Raw genomic sequence first — 12460 nt, forward strand, 5'->3', positions numbered from 1 at the left:
TGCCTCAGTTTTCTAAAACCTGGGATTCAAGTATGTATGTAACACCTCTGGATGGTCACAAAACAAATACAAGTAAACAAAACATTTAAATTGTGTGTGTGTACCTAATCATCATTAAAAAATAAAACGATAGATGTTAAATATGATGTAAAATGTTCATTAAGGTGTGTGTGTGTGTGTGTGTGTGTGTGTGTGTGTACACGGGGATAAAACAGCACATATGTGGAAGTAAGAGGATAACATGCTAGAGTTGGCTTTTTCCTTCCTGAAACATGTGAAAGACCCCAGGCGGGGGACTTTCACGGGAGGGAGACCCGAACCCAAGGAACACCGAGGCCACGAGCTTGGATGCAACAGCAAGAGGCTTTATTGATAATACACGGGTACCCGGGGCATCTCAGTCTCGGGAACTGAGAGCCCCGAGCTGGGGACTCAGGGGTTCTTTTATAGCAAAAAGCGCAGTACAGAAGCGAGAAGCCTAGTTACGGGACCCTGATTGGGTAATTTAAATGAGGCTGGGGCTCAGAACGAGGGCAATTAAGGTTTCTCCCATCTGGACAGAGAGGCAATTAAGGTTTCTCTCAGAACTCAATTCTCGGCCTTGGCCCTATCTGAAGAACAAAGGGTTTCTGTGCCTGCCCAATCTTTCTGGGCTGGCTATGCAGACCATAGACACCTGTGTCCCTATCTGGACAGAGATAGTAGTGACTATTCAGCTGCGAAGACCTTGAGCTGAGCTCCCTCCTGATAAAAAATGGCTGAGCTGTGGGGGAAAGGAGTTTTCCATAAGCCTCAGCTGCTTGCGCTGGGCCGGGGTCTTTCACATGAACTCAGGGAATCGAACTGAGGTCAACAAGTTTGGCAGCAAGTGCTTTTTCCATTAGAACTGTCTTCCGAACTCAAAGCTGAGGGCTTTGAAAAACCCATCAGAGGTTTACGAAAGAGATCAGGACTCAACTGTGCACATTGGTGTACACCTATAATTCCAGTGCTTTGGATACGAAGTCAACAAGATTTTGAGTTTCAGGGCAGCTTTGTCTACATATCAAGACCCTGTCTTTAAACAGTGCAAATAAACAAATATAAATGCCCATTATGGCGGACCACATCTTTGATCTCAGTATTTTGTAAGCGGAAGCAGGAGGATAACTGAGTTTCAGACCAGCCTGTGATATCCATTGACTCTATGTCAAAATGTTTCCTTCCCAAAGGAGACAGACAGTTCCTTTCTTCACTATTTCCTAGCGTTAGGATGTCTATCCATTTCATTGGGGAGGGTAAAACCAGTACTTAAAACCAGGAGAAGACTGTACCGAGTAGGCCAGCCTATGTCTCAGTTCCCCCAGGCTGTTCCATGAAGTCATCTCTGCTCTTAGTACTCTCATAGATTCTCAGAAGCTCTCTGGAAGATGCTCACCAGACTGCTTACCAGGAGACCCTGGCTTCTCCCACAAACCTGTGCTTGGGATGAGCTGACCTCAGGGAGGCATAGTCCCTCTACTTTCTCATGCCCACTTATTACTGACAGGATCATCAGGGACTTACACAACCCCTCTGAAGTATCTTATAGGCTCTAGGACAATACCCTTGGCAGGGCAGGATGTCCTCTCCCAACAGGGCACTTCATCTCTGCCCAAGGAAAAAGCAAGGTCCTGTAGCTATGGGTGCCTTCTCCTGGCCTGCACAGCTCTCACCTTACCAAAGGATCCCCTTGCTGATTACCAGAAAAAAATATTAGGAACATGGAGAGAGGGGGAAAAGTAAGCAGTGTGGGTCAAGGCAGACACTCCTCTTGAGTCTGCTCCTCCCCCCCCCCCCCACTGCTCTGAATTAGGATGAGCCTAAACAGAACCAGTGATCCCGTCTTCTCCTTTTCATTCTTCAGTTCTGGAGGGACTGTGACAGTGATCTACATCTCCAGATCACCCTTTGTCTTTCTTCCAGCATAACTTGACCCTTGGGAGAGATGGCAGAAGGGGTGTCCTAGGAAAGAGAAGGGTAGCGGCGGTGTCAGTTTATGAGGTGTTGTCCTTCATCTTGAGAAATCCCAGTTTCCCTCCTCCCCCTCACACCCCAACTTCAGGTCAATTGGTCAAGACTCACTATATTTTAAAATGTAATAGAAATGTTCATGATGAAAATCAATAGATGCAGGAAAATTGTTTCATGAAATTCATATTCATGATAATGTAGAAAACTGTCATAGAAGCATTGTCTAGTTTTGTTATTGGAATACATGAATAACTATATCTCCATCCTCTTCCCCGTAGATTGCTGAGTCTGGAGGGGAGGATTTGATATCTGACATCCCTTTTGGGGCTGAGGCATATGCAAATTCAAAATATTTTCAGATTCTATTTAAAGAAGTCAGAATGTCCAAGAGTAATATAATGAATGATAGAAAGGATGGCTATTGTTGTAGGGAGTGCAATCTTGGAGAGTCACTATGAAATTCCATGTGGAGGTTCCTCAAAAAGATGGAAATACATGTGCCTCAATATCCAGCTCTACCCATGCAGGGCATGTTTTCAATGGACTCTACGTCTCAATACAGATGTTTACTCATCCACGTTCAGTTCTGCTCTGCTTATAATAGCCAGAAACTCCAAGCAGCATATTACCCATAGGCAATAAATATGTGGCTCCCTTATACAAGCAAATAGTATTCATCTATAAGAAAAATAAAATCTTGACATTAGCAGTTAAATGGGCAGAGTTAGAAACAATCACCCCGAATAAGGATCCTGCAGTGTTGGCAGGAAAGTTTCTCAAGGTAACTTTTGTGTGTATATAGCTTAAGGTTAAATCTACAGAACATGTACGCAGAATCCATGCGTTATCTATGAAAAATTGCCTCCTATACAACCACATAACACCTGGCATTGATTAATGGGGTTGGTACTACCTGCAGTGTCAAGCCTCAGCTCTTCTACAGGGCCCTTTCACAACTTTAAAAACCAGCAGTACCTAGATGATCCTTGCATGTGAACAAACTCAGCTGTCACCACAAGGGGTACAGACTTGTCCTCCTCGTGAGCACAGCTTATTGTGTGTTGACACAGAGAAAATACTTCTCAGAAGACTTCACCTCAATGATGCAGTTTCTCCAGCCCAAAGTTCCAATTCCTTCTGCAGTCCTCCTCAAATTAATAGAGTCAGTGTCCTAGGATTTCTATTGCTGTTATAAAGCACCATGACCAAACACAATTGGGGAGGAAAGGGTCCATGGTAGCTCATAGTTCCTTCCCACAGTCTATCATCAAAGAAAATCCTGGGCAGCAACTCAAGGCAAGAACCTATATTCTGTAACCAGAGGTCATGGCTGTCGGGGTCCAGCCTGCATCAGTCCTACACATCTATTCCAGACTGATGTATTTGGGGGCTGTGTTCAGAGTCAGCCGAACAGCCCCAGGTTCAACCCTGAGTGGGGAAGTGTGGATCAGGGAAGTCCTAGTTACCCAACGATGTTAAGAATGAGACAGAGACATCTTGTCATTTCAGGAGGGCTCTCAGTCCATACTGGAGACACTGGTTTGTTCAAGCATCCTCTTTAATAGTGGGGGTACTGGCAGAAGACATCTATTATCATGTGTATAGGGCTGACTAGGAAACACTTTCTTTAACCCTAGAGATGGCCCTAGAATGCACATTTACAAACCCTCAGACCTCTCAACGCACATCTCCCTAGTCTTCAGGTATGTCTCACTGGTCCCCACTAGCCCCCCCATGATGGGTGTGTGTTAAGAGAAGCTTTTTCCTTGCTTGCCGATTTGGTATATCCCCCGCCAGTCGCCTGGGCTCTGCCGCGCCAGCCTGGTTCTAGATCCGCATGAGTCCCAAATAAACACACAGGAGGCTATATTAATTATGAAGCTGTTGGCCTTGTTTGTCTCTTACTGGCTAGCTCTGCATTAAGTAATTACCCCATAATTGTTAATCTAAGTATGTTTCTTACCGGAGAATAGTTCCCGGCTTCCTACCCCATGCGGCTACATCTCGAACTCTCTTGTGTGTCTCCTTCCCAGAATCCTCTTGGACTCCTAGTCCCTCCTATCTAGGTTTCCTATAGGCTCAACAGTACTTTATTGACAAATGCACAGGACTTCCCCCCAACATCTCCTCTTTTCTGTTTAAATAAAAGAAAGGTCTTAATATACATAGTCAAATTGTATATGACAGAACAGTTATCAAATAAGAATATAGTTACAATATTTTAGCAAGATTTAAAGAAAATATCATCCATACCATCCTTGTGAGTTCAAAGTTCTATATGTAACTTATCTTTTATCATAATTAAGGAAAACTATAATTATAACTGTCTTCAACTCCATCAAAGACCACAGAAGGATAATATATAAACACTAGGATTGACAGAGATATCTTACTGCCTGGACAGTCACCCGAAGTTCCTCTGTAACGTTGGGGCATCCATCTTCAGCCCATAGGCCACAATGTGTCTGGAACACTTCTCAGCAAAGCAGGAAATTTTAAACTGTCCATCTGCATTGACAGACTATCATTCATTTTTCTTTGTCCTGCAGAAAGTCTCGTAGACTCTTCATCAAGCAGGAACCCTGTAAGACTGAGTTCAGTAGTCACTTTCCTGTGGGTCCTGCATGTCCAGATGATACAACAACAGTCAAACAATCTAGGCAAGAGCAGTTTCTTGCCCAAATGGCTAATCTTGCCATGTTGAAAGCAAACTTTATAACGAGTTTCTTCGATGCCCATCTTCCTCTCAGACGTAATTGGTGCTGCCAGGAGCAGACATTTCTCATTGTCAAGACAAACCCTAAATCATTTTAAATGCCATGTTCTGAGGGTCTTTGAGAGGTTTGAAGACTGTCCATCTCAAATATATTTCTGTATATCTAGAAACCTAACTTATGTAACTAGAAATTCTATTATAAGTAACTATCTATAGTCTGTATTTAATTATGCATTACGTTGTAAAAGATCATTATAAGCACAATACTTAATCAAGAGGAGAAATATAAGCATCACAAAATTGACCTTGATTTTGTCTCAATAAATGAAAAACAATACCCATACCATAATTCCCCTTTTTACCATTAAAAAAGATTGGCTGTGATCACTAGCCAATTATAAACAATCCCATTTAAATGAAAACAAAGTTTTATAAACAAGATGGGAATTGGGACGTCGTTCATTCCAAACTGCTTCCTGCTGGAAGGGGGCGCTGTTCATACCATGGGGATCATGACAAAACTCAGAAACCTGTATAAGTCCGTATTTTCGGGGTCTGTAAGGCTGTATCATCTTAGCTGTCTCAGTCGTTGAAACACCTGGTCCACTGCTTCCGGGGGTCTTGGTTCGTGAAACCACAGAAGCCTAGAAGGAATTCTCAGCTTTTCATTTTCTGTAGAAACATAAGCAAAAACTCCTTTTCCGAGTAACATATCCTTATACTTAAATTTTGAAGTCAAGTCATTTTCAAAAGATAGAAGTTGGATTAATTTAGCAGCATTTATAATCAAGTGTACTTTAGCAGCTGTTCCTTCCTGAGCAATTAAAAAATTGAAAAACACAATAGCGTACAGTATCCAGACTCTCTGTGTATTTTCCATCTTTACGTGGCTTATTTATTTATTATTACTTTATTTCTTTCACTTTTATTTCTTTTTCTCTGAGACAGGGTGTCTCTTTGGAAATCCGCCTGCCTCTGCCTCTGGAGCAATTCCTACCGGCGTGCGCCACCACAACGCCAGCTTTTGTTTTTATTTACCACTTTGCCATTTCATTTTCTCTCTCAGTCTCAGGTATATTTTTAAACACACTGTAAGCCTTTAAAGGTTTTGTTCATCCAAGTCTGACTTTACTGTAAATCTTTATGTTTTTCTGGCCACGTGTCTTATCTGTTAAAACCGCGGCAGTTTAAACTGCCTCTTTTTTTTTTTTCCAAGATGGCAGGCATAAGCATGATTCCAGCTTACCGCCTCAGTCCATGCTGACCTCCAGCAAAAGCTGCCACTTCCAGCTGTACGTACACACCTTTCAATCGTTAGCAGAGTCTCTTAAAACAATCTTGCTGTTTTTTTTTTTTATGCCGAGTCAGGAAGACTCCCGTAAGCGAGCCACGTGAATCTCAGCTTGTCGTTAGCAAAACAGAGCACACCTGAGAAAAATGCTGCTACCAAAAATCTGTGCTTCTCTCCGTTCTTCTGTTTCTAAAATTCCTTTAAAGCTTTTGTCATTCTGCGTGGAAATTCAATCCCACTCCTGATCACCATTATGTTAAGAGAAGCTTTTTCCTTGCTTGCCGATTTGGTATATCCCCCGCCAGTCGCCTGGGCTCTGCCGCGCCAGCCTGGTTCTAGATCCGCATGAGTCCCAAATAAACACACAGGAGGCTATATTAATTATGAAGCTGTTGGCCTTGTTTGTCCCTTACTGGCTAGCTCTGCATTAAGTAATTACCCCATAATTGTTAATCTAAGTATGTTTCTTACCGGAGAATAGTTCCCGGCTTCCTACCCCATGCGGCTACATCTCGAACTCTCTTGTGTGTCTCCTTCCCAGAATCCTCTTGGACTCCTAGTCCCTCCTATCTAGGTTTCCTATAGGCTCAACAGTACTTTATTGACAAATGCACAGGACTTCCCCCAACAGGTGTGGGGCCTAGGTCTATTGTTACACAAACTAGAAGACATTCTCCACTGTGGCCAGGCCATCTGGAGGTAACCAGCCCACACCTAAAAGACAATAGGAGATTCGAGCTCCTGGAATTGAGCTGAGGCCTATATCAAAATATTATATTTGGAATCCCAGCACTTGGGAGGCAGAGGCAGGCGGATCTCTGTGAGTTCGAGACCAGCCTGGTCTACAAGAGCTAGTTCCAGGACAGCCTCCAAAGCCACAGAGAAACCCTGTCTTGAAAAACCAAAAAAAAAAAAATATTATATTTGGGCCCTGACACATGGCGGAACACTGATTGCTGGAGTGGTCATCATGGTGCTCTCAGCCTGACTTCTTATTACATCTAGGGCTGACAGCCTACAATTGGTAGTCCCTTCAGTGAGCTGTGAACTCCACCTTCAATAATCAATGAAGAAAATGCTCCACAAACTTGCCCAGAGGCAACAGTAGTTTCATCTTCTCTAATATCATTCACTGTGTCAAGATGTCAAACAAAATCCAACTGCTAGAACAATTACCTCCTTGTCATTTGGACACAAATACATCATTTTCAACTATAATATTTCTATCTCTTGTTTATCTCCAAGATCATACATTAGTCAATATCTCAATATAAAATACATTCCCCATTTAAATTTTTTAAACATTTATTCCCCTTTCTTGCCTCTAAACACTCCCATATACCCTGATCTAGTCACCCTGAAGGCTTCTTTATTCATCACTTGTTATTGTATATATCAGTTCTCTATAATGTTACCTGCATGGATGTTTCCATGGCTGTCCATATGGCATGGAGAACCAATCGATGTGGAAGACCACCTCTCCCTCTCCCATATTTCCTCAGTTTCCTTTAGTTGATGTTTTGTGGGCTTTTCCCAAAGTCTTTAAAAATTCAGGAGAGGAAGGATTATGGGAGCCAAAGGTACCAAGGACACCACCAGAAAATCCAGAGAATCCACTAACCTGGCCTCATAGGGACTCGGAAAGCCTGAACTGACAGCCAGAGGTCTTGCATGGGACTGACCCAGGCTCTTTGCACATCTGGTCCAGTTGTGTAGCTTGGTCTCATTGTGAGACTCCTAACGGAGGAAGCAGGGCTGTCTCTGACACTGTTACCTGTTTTGAGGACCCTTCCCTCCTGGTTTGCATTGTCCAGTCTAAGTAGGAGAGGAAGTGCCTAGTCTTCCTTCTACTTGATACACCATGGCTGCAGATATACATGGGCTAGCTTTACTTCATGTCTACTGAAGGTCCTATGGTACTGGTGTCTCCAAAAAGCTACGATTTCTGTTGCAGCCGGGCTGCATCTTCACCAATAGCCTCCTCTGGGCTCCCTTCAGGGATTTTGACCCTCTCATGTAGTGTCAATCATTGACCTCTCTCCATGGTCCCTTCAACCTTGTATATCTACAGAAACTGAGGCCATATCCTCACCATTGTCCCCCCTAGCTTCTCACAGTCCCAAGACTTAGTTGCTCTCCAAGACCCCTTCATGACTTCAAAGCCAGGACCATAAATACATGTCAGAAGTGTGTGCACTTCACACAATTCTTCTTGTATACTCCAAAATGGAATCCCAGAAGTCTTACCATTTTATTCTGTAAATACATTTATGCTGTATTGCTAGTTTGTGCCATCACTTCTTACTAAAATTTAAAAAGTTCTACTTAATATTACAGATTGCCTTTCTACTCCAAGAATCATCTTTTTACCTTACATAAATGAAAATTGCTTTGAAATATACTTTCATCAAGCCCTTTTAAAAATACAGTCATAATATTCCAAGTTCTTGATCCTATTGTTTCACTTGGTTGCCATGCTTTCCATGGTACAGAATTAAAATTTGAATAACTACACATCTGACATATAATTCTATATAACCTTAATATGTTATACATAAATTGTAATTTTATATATAATTCTACTCACATCACCATTTACCCCTTTCAGTTCCTCCATCCATCCATTTACACCATCCTCAATCACTCAGATTCTCTCCCTCTCTCTCTCTCTCTCTCTCTCTCTCTCTCTCTCTCTCTCTCTCTCTCTCTCTCTCTCTCTTTCTTTTTGAGACAGGGTTTCTCTCTCTCTTTCTTTTTGAGACAGGGTTTCTCTCTCTCTTTCTTTTTGAGACAGGGTTTCTCTGTATTGTTTTGGAGGCTGTCCTGGAACTCAGTCTGTAGACCAGGCTGGCCTTGAACTCACAGAGATCCACCTGCCTCTGCCTCCCAAGGGCTGGGATTAAAGGCGTGCACCACCAACGCCGGGCTCATTCTCTTTTTCTTATCACTACATAAGTGCATAAATGTATAAATACAACATGCTGAGTTTGTTTAGTGTTGCTTTGATGTCTATGATTTCAGAGATGACCACTGGAATTGGATAACTAATTTTGTGGTTCATCCCTTGGGAAGTTCCCATAGTGTTGGAGTATCATAGATAACAATTCTTTGTTTTTTCTAGGAGACACAAACTCATAGTAGACTTTTTGGTCCTCTGTCTCTGCCCATGTATCCTCTCCTTTCTGTGTTGTTCTCTTATTCTAGTTTCAACAGTTGAGTAGAAGATGTATCCACTAGGCCTGAGTATCAGAAAAAAATGTTATTATTGTATTTTGACCAATTGTGTTTGATGAGATTCTTTGATGAGGGTGAGAGCTTATCACCCAGTTATCTGTGTGTATATATGTGTGTATGTGATCATTCAGTTAAAATTGTGGTGGTTTATTAAGTGGAGGTGATAGGTTTTCCTCTAAGATCTATGATTTCGCTTTCTCTTTGAAGTTGTTTAGGTTTCTAGTGCCAGACTTGATTTCCATTCTGTTGAATTGGCCTTAAGTAAAATTAAGCAGCTGTTAGCTACCATGAGGACATGAGTGTACTATGACACCCTTAGGGACACCATATCATGCTAGTTATTGCAGTTCATAGATACAGCTGTGTGAACCTATTGGTAGCTTCCCAACCTTATAAGCCTGCATAAAATATTCCAATACTATGAAATCTAGTCTCATGACAGAGATTTCAGGTCATATCCAGTTTGAATTATTCAAGACCTATGTCTGAAATGCATGGTGTCTTCAGCAATAGGTAAATGCCTTCAACCTCTAGAATACAACCAAGGGCAACAGCAACAGCCTAGATTGTTGTAGGAGTCTCTTGACTTCCCTCATCAAAAACTGAAAAAAGATGGATTCCTTCTTATGCCTAGTACTAGTCTATGGCTTTTGTGATTAGCATTGTCATCCCAAGTGTCATAACACACACACACATACACACACACACACACACACACACTGCACACTTATACATCTCCGGCACTTATATGCATTATATGTAATTTCTGTAAATTAAAGAGTTACATGATTCTTAACCAGGCAGTGGTTGCCCATGCCTTTAATCCCAGCACTTGGAAGGCAGAGGCAGGTGAATCTCTGTGAGTTTGAGACCAGCCTGGTCTACAAGATCTAGTTCCAGGACAGCCTCCAAAGCCACAGAGAAACCCCCGCCCTCCCCAAAGAGGTACATGATGAATGGCCTTTTCAAATTGTATTAATGTTACTTTTGTGCTCTTTCAGTACTGACCTCCCAGAATTTCTCTTCAGATGTGTATGTGTAAGGGGGTTAAAGATTAACAAGCTACTGTCCATGGCAGCTTGGGAAAGCCTCACCTGAGCAATGGATTCTTTCTCCAAATGAACTCGAGACCCACAAGCAATGGCCATCTGATCCTGAGGAAAAAGCAACAGCGTCATTCCTTTTAATATTTAAGTGTCACATGTAAACGCACCATATCTAATGCAAACATCTCACTGTTGTAAACAATGAAAAATAGCACTAATATTTGTAAAGTCTATTGAGGGGTTCAGAATATGCACACCTCAGAGACAGCTAGTCATACTTATTAAGAGGACTCTGCTGGGTGTGGTGGCACACACCTTTAATCCCAGCACTTGGGAGGCAGAGGCGGGTGTATTGCTGTGGGTTCAAGGCCAGCAGCCTGCTCTACATAGTGAGAACCAGTCCCTACAGAAAAAGGAAGTTCAACTGTAGATAAATTCTGACGGTGCTTCTGAGCCCTGGGCCCCTGACTGTCACTCAATGAGTTCTTTTACTCACAGGCCATGGCTGAAGAGCGCTCAGCCCCTTTTCTAGTTTTTCAACATCTGGAAACTTCGTGGCTCCATCAGCATCAGCCATGAGGATCGTCTCTCCTCGAGAACTGAAAACACCCTGAATTCACAAATTCCAGGAGAAAGAGAGGTGCTTAGAAGTAAGTTCAGACTCAATAGCATTTCAGTTCATTCTCTTTTAAGACACCTAAGAGTAGAGTATTAGGAATAATACGGCAGAAGGGGGCCAAAGCTCATAACCATGCGTGTTACATGTACTGAAATCCACGTTGTGCCCCATAAACATACACAATTAGCATCTGTCAGTCAGGGTACACAGAATCAGTACAAACAGAAAGTTGGGCAGTAACTCGGAGGCCACAAGCCACACCGACGGGGAAGATGGATAAGGAGTCACACAGAGTATACCGGGAAGGGAGTCATGGGATACTCCCTAGAGACAGAGAAGTCACATACGTGAGAAGCCGAGACCTGAGGTCAGCACTCTGCTGACCTCCACCGCAACCCAAAGGAGAGGCACCATCCCTCCTAACTTGACCTTTATCTCTGCCTCTCCCCACATACCTGTGGCCACGCCCAAAAGGGTGTGGTCAGTGCTGCGGGTATATGAGATCGTCAACTACGACTACCTCGTATGTGAACTTAGGGTCCTGCTTCTGCAAGAAGCAAAAAACACTAATGTTAATTTGGCAAAATGATGAGAGAGATTAATAAAGTTATAACAGTATTTTCAACATTTGTGTGTGTGTGTGCATACCTGTGTATATGTCAGGGGGTATGACTATGGTGCACATACGGAGGTCAGAGGACAACCTCAGGAGGTCAGCTCTCTCCTACCATGTAAGTCAGGGGGATCGAACTCACATGGTCAGGGTTGGCAGCAGGGGTCTTTACCCAGGGAGCCACCTTGCCAGCTGATAAAACTGTAACCTAAAAACATTTTTCTCTCAAATTTATTATTAATAGTACGTTTGTGTGTACTCGTGTGTGAGCATGCTCACATATGTGGGTGTGCACAGGCATGGGGGTGAGGGGACAGCTTGAAGGAGTTGGCTCTCTCCTCCCACTGTGGGTTCTCAGGAATTGAACACAGGTCAACGGGCCTGCCCAGTAAGCACTGTTACCTGCTAAGACATCTGCCCAACCCTAACACAGGTATAATTTAAGTAACAGGTATTCTGGTGTCCCTAGGATCACATGCAGACAGTAGTACACAAACCACATAAAATAAAAAGGACTTGGAAGGAACAGGACAGATGAGGGGTAGGCCTGCTCCTGGCTGTACAAGTGGAGGAGGCATGCATCGTAATGCTAAGGCAGACTGGGAACTGGCCATGTCTGAGAAAGAAGTCTCTTTCTCAGGGAGTTTGGACCTGGGCGACACTCCTCAGCCTTACAGGAGGAGCCCAGTTCACTTCGACTTTACTTCACAGGTATGTTCAAGTCTGTAACAGTCCCTTTCTGTCAAGAAATGTGTCTTAAAATCCAAAGCTAATCAAAAAAAGGACTTTTATAGAAAGAGCTAAAGAGATGAGCTATAAAGCTCACATCTTTAATTGTCCCAAGACAACTCCAAAGAGAGATATAAATTACTGTGCTTCTGAATATAAAAAGTGCAAGCATTTAAAAAATACACATTTTTTTTGTTGTTTGGTTTTTCAAGACAGGGTT

At 42.8% G+C, this 12460-nt stretch overlaps 1 long non-coding RNA gene across 1 annotated transcript; it reads right to left on the bottom strand.

The window, feature by feature from the left end:
- Window positions 1-747: 747 nt before the first annotated feature.
- On the bottom strand, window positions 748-11440 carry LOC121143182. Its single transcript, XR_005880336.1, has 4 exons — window positions 11354-11440; window positions 10776-10889; window positions 10328-10387; window positions 748-1983 (listed from the first exon to the last, which is right to left on the bottom strand). It is a non-coding gene; the product is annotated as an uncharacterized LOC121143182 (long non-coding RNA).
- Between the last annotated feature and the right edge of the window lie 1020 nt (window positions 11441-12460).

Source organism: Mesocricetus auratus, unplaced genomic scaffold, assembly GCF_017639785.1.
Source record: "Mesocricetus auratus isolate SY011 unplaced genomic scaffold, BCM_Maur_2.0 Super-Scaffold_100011, whole genome shotgun sequence".
NCBI lineage: Eukaryota > Metazoa > Chordata > Mammalia > Rodentia > Cricetidae > Mesocricetus > Mesocricetus auratus.